A 17,741-nucleotide genomic window follows, 5' to 3' on the forward strand; every position below is an offset into this window, starting at 1 on the left:
GTGCCAGGACCGGCTCCTAAAGTAGATTCAGCTGTGGGATCAGGGCACCAGCAGTGCAGAGCTTGCTCAGGAATGGCAGCAGGCAGGTGTGAGTGCATCTGCACGCACAGTGAGGCCAAGACTTTTGGAGGATGGCCTGGTGTCAAGAAGGGCAGCAAAGAACCCACTTCTCTCCAGGAAAAACATCAGGGACAGACTGATATTCTCCAAAAGGTACAGGGATTGGATTGCTGAGGACTGGGGTAAAGTCATTTTCTCTGATGAATCCCCTTTCTGATTGTTTGGGGCATCCGGAATAAAGCTTGTCCGGAGAAGAAAAGGTGAGCGCTTCCATCAGTCCTGTGTCGTGCCAACAGTAAAGCATCCTGAGACCATTCATGTGTGGGGTTGCTTCTCAGCCAAGGGAGGGAGTGGGCTCAATCACAATTTTGCTTAAGAACACAGCCATGAATAAAGAATGGTACAAAAACATCCTCCGAGAGCAACTTCTCCCAACCATCCAAGAACAGTTTGGTAAGGAACAATGCCTTTTCCAGCATGCTGGAGCACCTTGCCATAAGGCAAAAGTGATGTGGCTAAATTTTGACCTTAATCCCATTGAGAACTTGTGGTCAATCCTCAAGAGGCGGGTGGACAAACAAAAACCCACAAATTCTGACAAACTCCAAGCATTGATTATGCAAGAATGGGCTGCCATCAGTCAGGATGTGGCCCAGAAGTTGATTGACAGCATGCCAGGGCGAATTGCAGAGGTCTTGAAAAAGAAGGGTCAACACTGAAAATACTGAGTCTTTGCATAAACTTATTGTAATTGTCAATAAAAGCCTTTGACACTTATGAAATTCTTGTAATTATACTTCAGTATACCATAGTAACATCTGACAAAAATATCTAAAAACACTGTAGCAGCAGATTTTGTGAAAATTAATATTTGTGTCATTCTCAAAACTTTTGGCCACGGCTGTACTTAATTTGTCTTCCAGGAAACATACAAGTATCTTCTGTTGCTTCCGAAGGGCAGTACTAAATGGAAAAAAAATGATATTTCAACAAAATAAGAAAAATTTGGACATCTTCATCCTGTTCAAAACACACATCCTGTGGGTGGCTGTGAAAGTAAGGCTGGCAGGCTTGTTTTAGCAGATCTCTGCAAGAGTGCTGACTGGGCAGATGCTACTACATGAGGAAAATCTCTCACTCTATGGCTCACAGTCTAGCAAGCACATGCACATAAATTACACCATTATAATGTTGCGACAGCATAAGTACAATGAAATTACAGTTAAATAAATACCACAAACAAATGTGATCATTCACATAATGCTTACTTGAGGCACTCTGGTGAAATCATTTAAACATGAACATAAAATTAGTTCTGAATATGGAACAATTATAAAAACAACAGGTTGCTAAAATTCTCAGTGTAATTGTATAAATGACGGGTCTCACCAATACTTTGAACTTTTGTTGGAGGGAGTATAAATTATGTACCATTCAAGAAGGCAGGGAGGAGGCTTTGTCTTTGTCACTCTAGTCTCTCATTAATCTTCAAATCCTTCTCAGGGCCATGCAAGTCTGAGATATCATTACAGAGCACAACAGAACAAATGAACCACAAGCGTACTCCTCCTTTGAAAACACTCGCTGTAATTTGACTGTATCTTTCATTTCACCAGACAGAAGGTCTGTAATTCTAAGGGGCTCTGCGGATCTTCTGATCAAGAGAGAATGGGACAGGATTTAGGTTAAAGCAAAACAGTTGGTGAGTTTTTGATCTGAATTTATGGCAATTTTCGCCCTCTTAGAGTAACATTTTGCCCATTGTAGATTTTTTCGTGACTTTTAACAAATGGGAACATGTGTAAATTATAAATCACTGCTTTAGTCTGTTGCTTTAGTGGAAAAGGAATCATGACTGTTGTACCTGCATCAGGAGGTATTGCAGTCCCACCTCAAATGTCTCCAATAATGGAAGTGGACACAGAGGAGGACAGTGAAGACCCAATTCCAGCTCCAAGTGCAGGACGGGTATTTAACATAAACAACAGCAACAACAATGAAGAGAAATCAAAGATCATTAAATATAATATAATAAATATAATATAAATATAATATGTATGTATGTATGTATGTATATATATATACAGTAATGTATCATTAGGTGACAGTGGAGTATTTTGCTCTCTGTAGGGAAGACAAGAAGAAAAAGAAAAAGGAGAAAAAAGAAAAGAAGGAGGAGAAAGAGTAAGTGGCATACCAAATGTTTCTTAACCGAGATAGTTTGGATATAAAGATTGTTTAGATATTTTGCTGTCTTATCCTATAGGAAAAAAGAAAAGAAAGAGAAGAAAGAAAAAACAGAGAAGAAGCAAAAGGATGAAAAATAAAAATAAAATGAGAAAGAAAAGGAAAAGGAAAAGGAGAAAGAGAAGGAAAAGGAAAAGGAAAAGGAGAAAGAAAAAAAAGGAGGGGTTGGCATCAGACTTTTAATCCGTCATTTCTACTCTGTGATTTTCCAAAGTTCAAAGTTATCACCATTGATTATTGCTCATGTCAACTTAATTTTCTCAAGGCCTAAGGAGGTGTTTGTGATTAACCCAGCAGGACTCCTGTACTATCAATGGCTGCTTATAATCACAATTCCTGTCATGTACAATTGGACAGCTATAATTGCAAGGTAATAATTAAATGTTCATGTTTTAATAAGATGAGGATACCAGGAGATGAGAGAAGAATACAAATAGAAGATATCTCCTTTTTATTAACCTCTGAAGTATGCTTCCTTACGTCTCCGTTAGTCATTCATATTCTCTAATAAATATGATGAAGGCAATATATTCAGTTATATGTACCTTTTGGAAGCTTGATAAATGGGTGTAATGCTTTTGAGAGCTTTTAAATTGTGTCTCTTTGCATAGAGCCTGCTTTGAGGAGCTGCAGCACAATTATCTCCTGATATGGTTCCTCCTGGACTACACCTCCGACCTGCTTTATTTGGCTGACATGGCCTTCAGGGCACGAACATGTTGATCTAACATCAGTAGTGCGATCAGATGTCTCTCTTTAATGAAGCGACAAGTTTTAGTGACCGATTTGTGTCATGTTTTCATTCCACCTTTCTTTAACCAGGTTACCTGGAACAGGGCTTACTAGTCAAAGATGAAAAGCTCCTTCTTCAGCGGTATAAAGACAGTCTCCATGCTCTCTATGCTACCCACGGACATCTCCTACTTCGTTTTAGGGTTAGACTACCCAGAGATCCGCATAAACAAGTTGCTCCGCCTCAACCGCATGTTTGAGTTCTTCACAATCTCAGAAACCATGACCAACTACCCCAACATCTTCCGAATCTGCACTTTGATCATGTATATCATCATCATCATCCACTGGAACGCATGCCTCTACTTCTCCTTCTCCAAGGCCATTGGGTTCGGCTCAGATCCATGGGTGTATCCCGCTCTCACAGAAGACGAGTTCGGAGAGCTGATGCGAAAGTATTCCTTCAGCCTCTACTGGTCCACTCTTACCCTCACCACCATCGGAGAGACGCCGTCTCCAGAGCTAGACTCTGAATTCCTCTTTCATGTGGTTGACTTTCTGGTGGGTGTCTTGATCTTTGCCACCATTGTGGGTAACATTGCTACAATGATCTCAAATATGAACGCGGCCCAGGCTCAGTTTCAAGCCAGGATCGATAACATCAAGCAGTACATGCATATGTGTCATCAAGTGGTTTGACTTCCTGTGGACTAACAAGAAAGCACAAGATGAACGAGAGGTTCTGAGGTACCTGCCAGACAAGTTACGGGCGGAGATAGGCATGAACGTGCACTTAGAAACCCCCAAGAAGGTGCGGATCTTTGCCGACTGTGAAGCAGGGCTGCTGATCGAGTTGATGTTGAAGCTTCGCCCACAAGTCTTCAGTCCCGGTGACTACATCTGTCGCAAGGGCGATATTGGTCGGGAGATGTACATCATAAAGGATGGCAAACTCGCTGTTGTGGCTGACGATGGTGCCACTCAATTTGTTGTCCTTGGCGATGGAAGCTACTTTGGAAAAATCAGCATTCTAAACATCAAGGGCAGCAAGGCCGGGAACCGTAGAACGGCCAATATCCGAAGCATAGGATACTCAGACCTCTTCTGCCTGTCCAAAGATGATCTGATGGAGGCTTTGACTGAATATCCAGATGCTAAGGCCATGCTAGAGGAAAAAGGGAGACAGATTCTGCAACACGATGCAAATCATGCAGACCAAGGTGAAGAAGCTGCTGGCAGAACAGGAGGAAACGTGAAAGGATATCAAACGGCGGATTGCTCAGATAGAGCGCTTTGCTGGAGAGGTGGTGGAGGACGAAGATGAAGAGGAGGAGATGGAAAAGAAGGAAGAAACGGAAGAGCAAAAGAAAGAGGAAGAGCCAGAGAAAGAGGAAGAGCCAGAGAAAGAGAAGTTAGAAGAAGACAAGGAAAAGACGGAAGAAAAACAGGAGGAAAAAACGGAGGAAGCAACCAAAGAGGAAAAGAAAGATGAGGAGCCATAGGATAAGACCTTATGAGACTGTTTTATAATAAAAGAGAGAATAAAATCGAAATACTATATACACTCAAATTAAAAACAAAAACGTATTAATTATTGTCCTTAGTAACACTACTTTGAATTTGTTGATTCACATGCAAAATGTCTTGTGCAGCCAATAAATTCTTGTCAAGGCAACAACAGATTTCTTGTCTGGCAAATGATCAATTAGCAATACCAGTTTAATTTGTATTTCTTTCTAACATATTAAATATTTCTATATGATTTTTGCATAAAGCAAACTCTAAAAAACGAAAGACAATACCTGCAAATATGAGCTCTGTACTTTTAATTTTAAAGAAGCTTAAATCCTGATAAGAGAAAAGCAGCATGCCTATAAACACTATCTGCATCATTTCTTCATGTGGCAGTGCATACTGGAAGCTCTCAAATCAGCAATATCGTTCCATATGAAATTGTTTTTCATGCAACTTGTTAGTAGGTAATCGAGACAACATTTTTTAAAAAAGAAAATCACATTACCAAGTAATGTACTTGATGGGCACAAGGGTGCAGCAGAGGACCAAAGATTAATGACCCTCTCCTCTTCAAAAACTGAAAATGTATAAAATAATAAACACATGAAATCAAGTCATTCCTTTTCATGGAATCCCTAGTTTTAAAGATATTTTCTTTTATTGTTAGATAGACTAAAATTAAATGTTTGAATGGGGTGCTTTAAAAACGCAGAACTCTTGTTTCTTTGTATAATGTAGCATGTGGCATAGTCACTAAAATGTTCATAAGCAAGTATAATAATTTTAGAAAAGTTTTCTGAGAAATTTTCTACCTGACAAATTATTAAATCACCGAATAAAGAGTCACCTGCCTAATGACACCTCTTTAGAAGACCCAAATAAGTTTGTTAGCTAAATAACTTTCAACATCACACGTTATGGACAGTTGGATGTGTCATTTCTTCAGCGCTAGCGTCATTAAATACAGTTTTAACATACAGTTTTCCCAAACAATATTGCTCAATCAAGCGTAAATACAAAGGGAAGCTGCAAATAATAGCCCTAATATTATTAAAATAACTTTGTTATTTAAAACGCGAAACTGTTGTGACGTGAAGAGGAGGGGAATGAGGGTGTTTCGACAAAAAAGACTTCCGCATAGGATGCAGCTGATTAGATCCTCTGTTTGCATAATTTCACCTTGTTCATGGCCTCCACGTGATGTGTCCTCCTCCATAATGGCATACTTTGATCGGTTTCCAAATCACAAGAAGAAACAAAGAAGAATCAACTGAGTATTTAGAAGCAGCTTGTGAAGTAGGCCTATCCTATTTGTTGCTTTAATCTGAGATAGAGAAAGGTACATGCATCTAAAAATACGTTCATCATTTTTATCCTTAACCTTAACTGGACATTCTCAGACAATTTTAGTGCATTAAAATCCGCATTTTTAGTTCAAGGGCATGTACGCATTTAAGTGGTTTTGTAAAAATGCAAAGATTTGAAAAGGCAGACTTTTTGACATTTAAAAAAAAAAATTCACTTGCTCAGCCCAGGCCCTGTAATAGCTAACTCTGCCTATGCTTTTTTTTCACATGCCAGTTTGTACAGAACTGCTTTTATCCATGACGCGTTTCTTCCTGTGGCTTCCTTCAATTTTCCTTTGCCTGCATTATTGATAATGCAATTGCAGTTCTACAGGTATGCAGCAGCAGTCAGTTTTCAATTTAGTAAAATTTGAGGTACTTTAAATGAATGGAGACATATTTGTACCAATGTTTCATTTCCAAGAAGCCTTCGATTTAGTCAGAGCTGATTAGGGGTCCTGTGGATACCAGCTCATATGTGGAGTGGTAGCAGTGTGTATGTCTCAATATGATCTCGTCTTTCATTTTGAGCATTCCCACCTGTTCTCTCTGCCGGCATTTGCTGTCACATGTGGACACTTATTGTATTTGCTCAGAGAGGTGATGAGAAAAGGGATGTAAGCTGAAAATGAAAGAACAGTGGAAGTATGTCTCCCATGGGAAAGCAAGATAAAAAAGGAAGCCATTGCCTGTGATGTCAGCCATGAAAAGGGTCCTCCACCGTTTCGTCTCTCGAGCAGCAGGAGCGAGACGTTTAATTAATTAGTCTGCGTCTGGGACTTTTAGAGGCAAATCAAAAAGGACCATATGACTTTCCTTCAAGGAGAAATTACTTACTGAATTAACTTGTTTACACAAGTGCTGGGAATATGAACATGCTGGTACAACTTTTTGTTATTTAAATGAAAGCTAGATTGGAACATGCATGAATGAATGTGTGATTTACAGAAAGAAGAAGTCATGGTGCAGCCAAAATCATTGAGACAGAACAAACTGATAGATTGGTTTGGACATTTAGTAACATCTACACTATTGAGGGTCATTTTGCCTCACATCAAACATGAACTAGTGGTCAGTCAAGCAATTTTATTGTCCCATTTGGCCCTTCATCACAGGGACACTCAGAAGCCCACCGCATCTGTGAGAGCACAGGCGGATTTTTCGAAAAAGCTGATTGGAAGAGCCAATTTAATTTCTAATTTCGAAATTTCTTATACAAAAGAAATGGTGCCGCAACAAGGGTCTATCAGTAGGGAACACTGTGTCTCACAGACTATTGTCATCAAACGCTCTGATCTGAGCAGTAAGTGGAAGTCACACGGGCAGCTCACACCAGAGTGTTTTGGAGTCTGGTGGCAGAACGATACACCATAGCATGTAGGCACCTGTGTTTTGGTCTTACAAGCTGGTACTTCCTGTTGTTTCCTATTCGTTTCTTAGAACGCTTCAGCACTTTGCCTGTCCCTTTCTATTAGTGTGTGTAACTGACCAGTTAGCTGCTGTGCTATTGTTTCTCCTAAACAATTTACTTCACGATAATAGCATTTGCAGTTGACCGGAGCAGTTCTAGCAGGCAAGAAAGGTGACCTATTGGGAAAATGACATCCTGTGACAGTAGCACTCAGGGCCAGCCTGTTTCTGGAGAACTGGGTGAGGTATATAAAATAGGCCTGCCAGTATAAAAATCGTCACAACATAAAAGCATACATAGAACCACTGCAATACAATGAGTGGTCTCTTTTCTTTCTGAAAGAAGACTCAAATTATAATCCCGCTATATATACTCATATAATCACATACTGGAAAAATATGGAATGGGGTTTACTTAAAAAGTACTTGAATTTCACAAACATTTACAATTCACATGTTGAATTATACATGAAATCCTGTTTCTAAATGTACTCCAATAATCAGTTTTAGTAAAAAAAAAAAAAAAAAACATTTTTACATTGTGTATATGTATGTTTATTTAGATCAACTGGGGCAAAATTATGTATAAAAATGATTATAATACATTTCACAGAAAGTGCTCTTTCATTAAAATTTTTCATAAAAAAATAAATAATGTAAATAGTAAGAAATACATTTTTGTAATAACTATGAACTAGATTCTTCTAGAAAAGCTTGTTTGGTTAAATTAATTACTCATATTTCCCAGTGACTTCCTTGCTTCTCGCTGAGAGTGTCTGAGTTCGTTCCCCATATTGTTTTTGAAAAACCTGCACATTTTATCCTTTGACAAGCACAGTTTCTGAAATGCAAAAGTGCTTTAAATATTAAATAGCAAGCACTGTGAAGACAAAGCATGCTTTAAATAGCTCAGACGAATATTTTCATGTTTTTGTTTTTGTTGAGTATGAGCGTTTTTGAGCAAGGCGTGGAATCTGTGAATAATGATATTTTGCATGGTTATAGAAGGATGAATAAATTATGCAGATTACATTGTTACTATTTATTCTTTAACGGTTTACAGCTTTTACGATGTTGTTCTCTTTAATGCCTTTATCTTTTGTAAGCGCTATTGTGGTTTGTGTGCTAGATGTTGAAATCCACATGTGCTTAGACTTAAATGTATTCTCCATACTCTGGAGGTGAGTGGCATGTCAAATTGTAGCCAAATATATTCTGGACAATCATCGTATGCCAATGTGCATTGGCTCGTTTAGTTTACACTCGAAGTAGATTGGTCTCTCTAAGTGAGATCCCAATTCGTTGGTCACGACGTGACTCGTAGTAACCGACTGAAAGGGAACTGGATATCTGGGATACTGAAGCCAGTGATTTGAATCACAACCTACAGACTACAGCAAAATCATCTTTAGCAATGTGAGAAGGAAAGATCACTTACCATCATGTGCAGACATGGGATTTGAAGTAATTTTGTTCCATTGTTTTAGATCTTGTTTAATTTCTTCAACATTTAAAAGTCTGCTATTTAAAAGCTGTTGTCTGATGCTTTTGTGCACCACCTAAGCTCTTTGATGCTGATTTCTCTTAATAAACAGCACACTGTGCTGTGTGATTTCATCTTAATTTTCATAATTGCCTGCAATTGTGAATCTCCCTCGATGCTCAAACATGTGCCAGTTCCATAAGCATGATAAGAAAACCCATGATGTAATTTTAATTAGTCTATTCAACAGCAGAGCTCCTGCATTGTTATTATCACGGTATGCTAAATTAAGCAACAGCCCTCTTACTTTCTTATCAAGACTCAGTGACATTTGCATCACTGTCATGCCTCTTCCCAGAGTCTGTGACGTAACCTTCATCGGTCAGAATGCCAAGACCTTGCCAGACCAATGAGCCTCTTTAAGGATTCAGATCTGAACAGAAAGGGAAGCTGAGGAACATTTGACGTTGAAAAGAGTATGAGACATTTTTAGTATGCGATGCAAATGAAGCATTGACCCCCAACTGGGTTTCTGGGACGTGCAGGTAATGTGGAGCATTTAGTGATTGCTCATCAATGCGTTAGTAGCGGAGAAGCTCAAGGTTTCTGAAATTAATAAACAGAAAATACATCAAAGTCAATTAAATGACTGCATCCTGATTCTGCTAATTTGGTGGCTTCTGCAATTCTTTGTGTAACTCCTCAGAGAAATCTTCCCTCTCGAGCACTGAGTGACAACCATGAAATCTCAGCGATGCCAATGTCACTTGCATTTATTTGAGCGTTTCTGAGAAGATGTGTATGAAGTTCTGGCAATGTGTTCTGCTGAGGCCTTTGTGCCTTGAGGTCGACATGGAAATGATGGATGAGGAAGATAATGTGAGAAGCACAGTTACAGTGTAGCACTTACAGTATGTGAAGCACCTCAGGGTTGGTACTTTCTCTTTGGCTGGGAATATGTATCTTAGTCATCACTTTCTTTTGTAATTTGTAAAACGGTTATGAAAGCATTTCAGCTGGAATGGGACTTGGCTTAAAAAGCTTTTTTAAAAGCATAGTGATGGACAAGACTTGGTTTATAACCAACTTTTCTTTTTGCAGGCTTATAATTGTACTGTGGAGGAAAATGTAGCAGTTGGTTTCAAATAAAATCGCTCAGCCCTGTCTGAAGCGCATCATTTCCTTTGTTACAGGACATTGCTGACAGCGTACTTCACCTTCTAAAATGTTACTTTAGACAGTATTAAATCTTGTGACCCGACCGAGGGACAGAATTTGAGAAGACATGAGGAATTCTTTCCTATTTCCTTTTACATTATTCTTTGACTTCCTTTTACCAGGTAAGCTGGCAAAACAAGAAATGTGCTTCCTTTAAACCACATGAACCTGTGTGATCTTGCATAAATCATAGACAACAGCATGGAGCCCATTCAGACAGATTTGTTTGGAGGGAAATGAAACAACCTTTTTGAGCTGACTCCATCTGTGCCCCCGTATCTACTGACTTTTTTTCTGTCTAAGTTATAGTCTTGGACAGAGAAACAGCTTGATTGCTTATGTGAATGTGCCATTTTTGCTTCCTTAACCACTGTGAAAATGAAAAGAGACACCATTCAGGGTTTCTCAAATGCCACTTACACGCTTATATGGCCCGATGCATCCTGAACAGAAGAAAAGAAACTGTGCTAATACAAGGGTTTTAATCTGTCAGTTCATTAGTTTGTGCTTTATCAACATAAAGATGCACTATACTGTATATCAGTACTGCATTCATTATTAGTGATTATTAGTGTCTTGCCTGACCTCTTGTAATTGCATAGTCTAAAAGGATGTTAAAGGGATAGTTCTCCCAAAAATTAAAATTCTGTCATCATTTACTCACCCTCAAGTTGTTCCAAGCCTGTATGGGTTTCAATCAGTTGACACTAGCCATTGACTTCCATAGTATGGAAAAAAAATACTAGGGCTACCGTCAACTGTTTGGTTATCCACATTCTTCAAAATATATTCTTTTGTGTTCAGCAGAAGAAAGAAACTCAAACAGATTAGGAAAACATGGAGGGTGAGTAAATGATGACAGAATTTAAATTTTTGGGTGAACTATCCCTTTAATACCATGTAAAAACAGGACACACATTGGTGCACTGTTGAAGAACCCACTAGAGAACCTCCAGGCACCCTTTGAAAAATGCCACTTTTCGGAGGAACAAAGTGGATCCCATATTTTCCTTCAAGAGCTCTAAAGACAGCAACCCCATCATAAGGGAAAAGCCTTGAGGCACTTGATATAGATACCTAGAGGTTCTCCAAAATGTTCAGCCAGTTTCAAGACTATTGCTTTAATTCATGGATATTGGAATTGAGTGTGACCTAATTGTTTTTACTTTTATGATATTTTACATTTTATTTATTATTTTTTTAATTGGAACAATACAATATCAAAATTCTAAAAGCTGAATGGGTAACACTTTATAGGGACCAATTCTCACCATTTGCGTATTAGCATGCTTATTATTAACATATCAGCTGTTTATAAGTTCTTATAAAGCACATATTCTGCATGACCATATTCTTCATCCCTAATCCTACCCAATACCTAAACTTAACTACTACCTTACTTACTATTAATAAGCAGCACATTAGGAGTTTATTAAAGGGATAGTTCACCCCAAAAAATTCTGTCATTAATTACTCACCCTCATGTCCGTAAGACCTTCGTTCATCTTCAGAACACAAATAAAGATATTTTTGATGGAATCTGAGAGCTCTCTGACCCCCCATATACAGCAATGATATTACCACGATTACCACGAACAAAGGTCATGTGACAAAGCCTGTGGTAAGATAATTTATTCTAAACACTGCTTTACCAAATCTTAATTTAGCAGAATTATAATATAATTATTATGTTTTTTTGTATATTTCAAGGGAAAAATGGAAGTTTGAGTCAGTACTACTGTCTGAAAACTGTCTTTGTCAGTCAAACATGATTGACAGGAAAGCTTAACAAGGTACCCAACTTGAGTTTCAGCGTCAAACCCAAGTGTCTGACCAATCAACTTATTATCATGTCATGAATCCAAGGCTGATGTTGTAATGCTATTCAAAGGCTCAGAAAACCTTGATTTGTTCACACATGTGTATGTATTCAAGGTTATGACTTAAGTCACCATAGGCTTATGTTGGACGTTCATGAATGCTTCATTAATATTAAACTTGTTTTAGACCCCTAGCTGCAGAATGTGCTGTGTAAGACTGCTAGGAGAGTATTGAACACCTCATTAGCTGAAGTTAAAGGGTCACTGAACTACACTGTAAGGGAGTCGATAATGCCCAAAAGACTTGACATTAAATGAACATTGGCAGATAGGAAATATTTGTGTACGACTGATAGAATTGAAAGCAAGAATTGGGCCCGAGGGACTACTCAACATATAGCCTCAGATTCTCAAGCCTTGCTATTGATGCTTACTATCAAGAAAATGTAACTTTTTTTTTTCTTTTTTAACACAGACACTTATTTACACTTCACGTTTGTGACATTGACAGTCAGGATTGAAATTTCTTCAAATCACTTCTTACAGTAATGCACCATCTCAGTCTAGCAATCACTTTTCCATCGATTTCTGAAAGGTTTAGTCCAAAGGAGTTTAGATGTGCAACACTTACATTCAATTACCCCATTTTCAAGTAAACAAGAAATACAGATTTTTTTTCAAGCTGAAAACTACCTTTATAATACCAGAAATTATGTTCCCTCTTGGTTGGATGTACTGTACGTTTGACAAATTGTGCACATTTGACAAATCAATTTTGGGCTGTGCTTTGTTTTCATTTGGATACTAATGTAGAGTTGTTTTCTCTCCACACTCTGGCAGAAGAAGCTCATGGGATTGTGTGTATATTGGTTATGGCTCTGAGTGACCTGAGGCTATGTCAGAGATGGTGGCAGGTGAAGCCCATGAGGCTAGTTGTTTATTTCCTCCCGGGCTTTTACAAATGTGACATGTTGATGTGATAATCAAAAGGAGGCGAGACTTTTTGGAGGAAACCTTTGCGGTGACTCTCCATATAGCAGCTCATTTTACCTATACATCTCTGCCGTCATTAGAACAGTGAAGACATTATGTGATGTGGATCGATGTCGAGGTCTCTCCGCAGTTCATGACTGGCAACCTTTATCATCAATTTTTAAAGATTTGACTGACTGATGCCCATGCTCCATGTGCATTTCTGCATTTTAACAAACAATTGGGTGCCAAGGGAGTCAAGCTGATGCAAAGTTCTGGAGGTAATTTATTAAAAAAATACACAAGAAATGCAGTTCATGCATGTATACACACACTTATATGTAGGATCTGAGCAACTTTGCACTTCATCACACCACCGGGAAAACAAACAAACAACAAAACACATTTTCTCCAGCAATTTGAGACTCAGTCCTCAGTTTCACATAAAGACATTGCTTGCTCATTTTCCTGAGCAGTTTTTGTATAATTTTGCACCTGGGGAACTCTGCAATTCACTGTCAATTGAATATTTCTTGGAGCTACAAACCTCAGGGCTTACTTACTGATTTGATTATTCTTATCCTCCATATGCACTGACACTGAAAGAATGACAGTTGAGGTGTCTTTTTTGAAGCTTCTGCTGGAATTTATAGTCTGGTGGGCTATCTCCTTATCTTTTATTAAGGCCTGGAGAGTAAACTCTGACCTTGTACTCCATGTATCACCGGCTTTTCCAGAACAGCACAGCTTGTTTTCGGTATCATCTCAAGCGGAATGAGATCTAATGAACCACCAAGCTCACCCTTTGGTAGAATGTGATAAGCATGTTGCTCTGTCAGTGGTGTTTATGATGTGGAAAAACATCTGAGCCATGATTTTAAGGAAACTCTTATCAGGATCATTTACTGAATTTTGTTGTTTGGTTGTCTAGATGAAATATGTAGAACACAAGGTTAATTTAATTCTTACATGTTGTCATTTATCATGCTTTCTGAGCGAGTGGAGGAAAAAGCAGTTGTATTTTGGCATGAAGCGCATAATTTGTATATTTTTCAGAATCCACTAATATCTCACAATATAACACAATTTCAGAATCAGATCATGTACAGTATTCATCAAACGATGAATCCATATTTTACTTTTTAAGGAAGGCAAAACATAATACATTTGCAATGCAAAAAAAATGTCCCTTGGCCCAAATGTTTGAAAACACAGTAGTCATTCTGTTTAATGTCAGCTTTGACATTTGATTCTCGACAGCCAAATAAATCTTTGGTTAAGAGACATTGATTATTAGCATTAAAAACATTCTATCTCCAGTGATGCCAACAGGCTCAGCTTGCAGGAAGTTCACCCAAAATGAAAATTATTTGATTTATAAACTGTGATTAATAGTGACCCTCATGTTGTTATAAACCTTGCTGTTAACACACAAAAAATTCCTGTACATATTTGATTTGAAAGTTGTGATGTAGAAGATGTAGACTGGAAATATATATATATATATATATATATATGTGTGTGTGTGAGCAACTTCATAACACCACCAGAAAAAAAATAATAATTCTTCAGCCATTTGTGACTAGGTCCTCCCAGCCAGTCTCTTTCTTGTTCTACCAGTCCCCTTAAGTGATTAAATAATGTACTTCATTGTGTAGATATGTCCAGGAAAAGAAATGCTCTTGTGTAATTCTTCGATTACTTTCTTGTATGTTTAATTACCATTCTGGAGGCAAAACTGATTCATCTGATCCCCTGCCTTTTTTCTTCATCTCAGTTGAAGGCATCTCATAAAGACACCTGAGGAACTCTGCAGTTCGCTGTCCATCTTTTCATAGACAATCAATTTCCATATATAAGTCAATGAAGAGCTACATGTCTTTTAGGATTCCTTCATGCTGACAAACCCCAGGGTTTTATTATCAGTGTAGAACAGAAATGCTTACTTATTTATTTGATCATTCTCATCTTCTTATATGCACTGACACTGAAAGAATGACATTTGAGGTGTCATTTTTCAAGCTTCTGCTGGAATTTACAGTCTGGTGGGCTCTCCTTATCTTTTATTAAGGCTTGGAGAGTAAACTCTGACCTTGTACTCCATGTATCACCGGCTTTTCCAGAACAGCACAGCTTGTTTTCGGTATCATCTCAAGCGGAATGAGATCTAATGAACCACCAAGCTCACCCTTTGGTAGAATGTGATAAGCATGTTGCTCTGTCAGTGGTGTTTATGATGTGGAAAAACATCTGAGCCATGATTTTAAGGAAACTCTTATCAGGATCATTTACTGAATTTTGTTGTTTGGTTGTCTAGATGAAATATGTAGAACACAAGGTTAATTTAATTCTTACATGTTGTCATTTATCATGCTTTCTGAGCGAGTGGAGGAAAAAGCAGTTGTATTTTGGCATGAAGCGCATAATTTGTATATTTTTCAGAATCCACTAATATCTCACAATATAACACAATTTCAGAATCAGATCATGTACAGTATTCATCAAACGATGAATCCATATTTTACTGATAATTTTTAAGGAAGGCAAAACATAATACATTTGCAATGCAAAAAAAATGTCCCTTGGCCCAAATGTTTGAAAACACAGTAATCATTCTGTTTAATGTCAGCTTTGACATTTGATTCTCGACAGCCAAATAAATCTTTGGTTAAGAGACATTGATTATTAGCATTAAAAACATTCTATCTCCAGTGATGCCAACAGGCTCAGCTTGCAGGAAGTTCACCCAAAATGAAAATTATTTGATTTATAAACTGTGATTAATAGTGACCCTCATGTTGTTATAAACCTTGCTGTTAACACACAAAAAATTCCTGTACATATTTGATTTGAAAGTTGTGATGTAGAAGATGTAGACTGGAAATATATATATATATATATATATATATACAGTGGGTACGGAAAGTATTCAGACCCCCTTAAATTTTTCACTCTTTGTTATATTGCAGCCATTTGCTAAAATCATTTAAGTAAATTTTTTTTCCTCATTAATGTACACACAGCACCCCATATTGACAGAAAAACACAGAATTGTTGACATCTTTGCAGATTTATTAAAAAAGAAAAACTGAAAAATGCTCAGTATTTAGTAGAAGCACCCTCTTGATCTAATACAGCCATGAGTCTTTGGGAAAGATGCAACAAGTTTTTCACACATGGATTTGGGGATCCTCTGCCATTCCTCCTTGCAGATCCTCTCCAGTTCTGTCAGGTTGGATGGTAAACGTTGGTGGACAGCCATTTTTAGGTCTCTCCAGAGATGCTCAATTGGGTTTAAGTCAGGGCTCTGGCTGGGCCATTCAAGAACAGTCACAGAGTTGTTGTGAAGCCACTCCTTCGTTATTTTAGCTGTGTGCTTAGGGTCATTGTCTTGTTGGAAGGTAAACCTTAGTTCCAGTCTGAGGTCCTGAGCACTCTGGAGAAGGTTTTCGCCCAGGATATCCCTGTACTTGGCCGCATTCATCTTTCCCTCGATTGCAACCAGTCGTCCTGTCCCTGCAGCTGAAAAACACCCCCACAGCATGATGCTGCCACCACCATGCTTCACTGTTGGGACTGTATTGGACAGGTGCCTGGTTTTCTCCACACATACCGCTTAGAATTAAGGCCAAAAAGTTCTATCTTGGTCTCATCAGACCAGAGAATCTTATTTCTCACCATCTTGGAGTCCTTCAGGTGTTTTTTTAGCAAACTCCATGCGGGCTTTCATGTGTCTTGAACTGAGGAGAGGCTTCCGTCGGGCCACTCTGCCATAAAGCCCCGACTGGTGGAGGGCTGCAGTGATGGTTGACTTTCTACAACTTTCTCCCATCTCCCGACTGCATCTCTGGAGCTCAGCCACAGTGATCTTTGGGTTCTTCTTTACCTCTCTCACCAAGGCTCTTCTCCCCCGATAGCTCAGTTTGGCCAGACGGCCAGCTCTAGGAAGGGTTCTGGCCGTCCCAAACGTCTTCCATTTAAGGATTATGGAGGCCACCGTGCTCTTAGGAACCTTAAGTGCAGCAGAAAGTTTTTTGTAACCTTGGCCAGATCTGTGCCTTGCCACAATTCTGTCTCTGAGCTCTTCAGGCAATTCCTTTGACCTCATGATTCTCATTTGCTCTGACATGCACTGTGAGCTGTAAGGTCTTATATAGACAGGTGTGTGGCTTTCCTAATCAAGTCCAATCAGTATAATCAAACACAGCTGGACTCAAATGAAGGTGTAGAACCATCTCAAGGATGATCAGAACAAATGGACAGCACCTGAGTTAAATATATGAGTGTCACAGCAAAGGGTCTGAATACTTAAGACCATGTGATATTTCAGTTTTTCTTTTTTAATAAATCTGCAAAAATGTCAACAATTCTGTGTTTTTCTGTCAATATGGGGTGCTATGTGTACATTAATGAGGAAAAAAAATTAACTTAAATGATTTTAGCAAATGGCTGCAATATAACAAAAAGTGAAAAATTTAAGGGGGTCTGAATACTTTCCGTACCCACTGTAACCTCTAAATATGGTGGTTTTTTTCTGGCGGTATTTTGTGATTTATGGAGCGATTAAAAGAGAGATCCCCTCAGTAAAAGCCTTTAACTCTAATATGTAAAAAAAAAATTGGACCAGGCTTTATGCAATGTTCAGTTTATTATTCTGGAAATATATGCAAATGAGTGCATATTTAATTAGATAATGCAACGTTTGCATATGTGAACATAATGTTACAGAAAACTTAAAGGCTTCATTTGGCCAAAAAATTTAAATTGTCATCATTTCCTTACATCAAGTTGTTCCAAACCTGTATGAGTGTTTGAGCACAGAAAAATATATTTTGAAGAGTGTAGGTAACCAAACAGTTGATGGTAGCCATTGTATTTTTGCATACTGTGGCTACTGTAAACCATAAACTGTTTGGTTACCAACATTCTTCAAAATAT

At 38.3% G+C, this 17,741-nt stretch overlaps 1 pseudogene; it reads left to right on the plus strand.

The window, feature by feature from the left end:
* Positions 1 to 2,260: 2,260 nt before the first annotated feature.
* On the plus strand, positions 2,261 to 4,541 carry LOC107730498 (cyclic nucleotide-gated channel rod photoreceptor subunit alpha-like; annotated as a pseudogene).
* The last annotated feature ends 13,200 nt before the right edge of the window (positions 4,542 to 17,741 follow it).

This window comes from Sinocyclocheilus rhinocerous, unplaced genomic scaffold (genome assembly GCF_001515625.1).
Source record: "Sinocyclocheilus rhinocerous isolate Xijiao unplaced genomic scaffold, SAMN03320098_v1.1 scaffold1570, whole genome shotgun sequence".
Taxonomy (NCBI): domain Eukaryota; kingdom Metazoa; phylum Chordata; class Actinopteri; order Cypriniformes; family Cyprinidae; genus Sinocyclocheilus; species Sinocyclocheilus rhinocerous.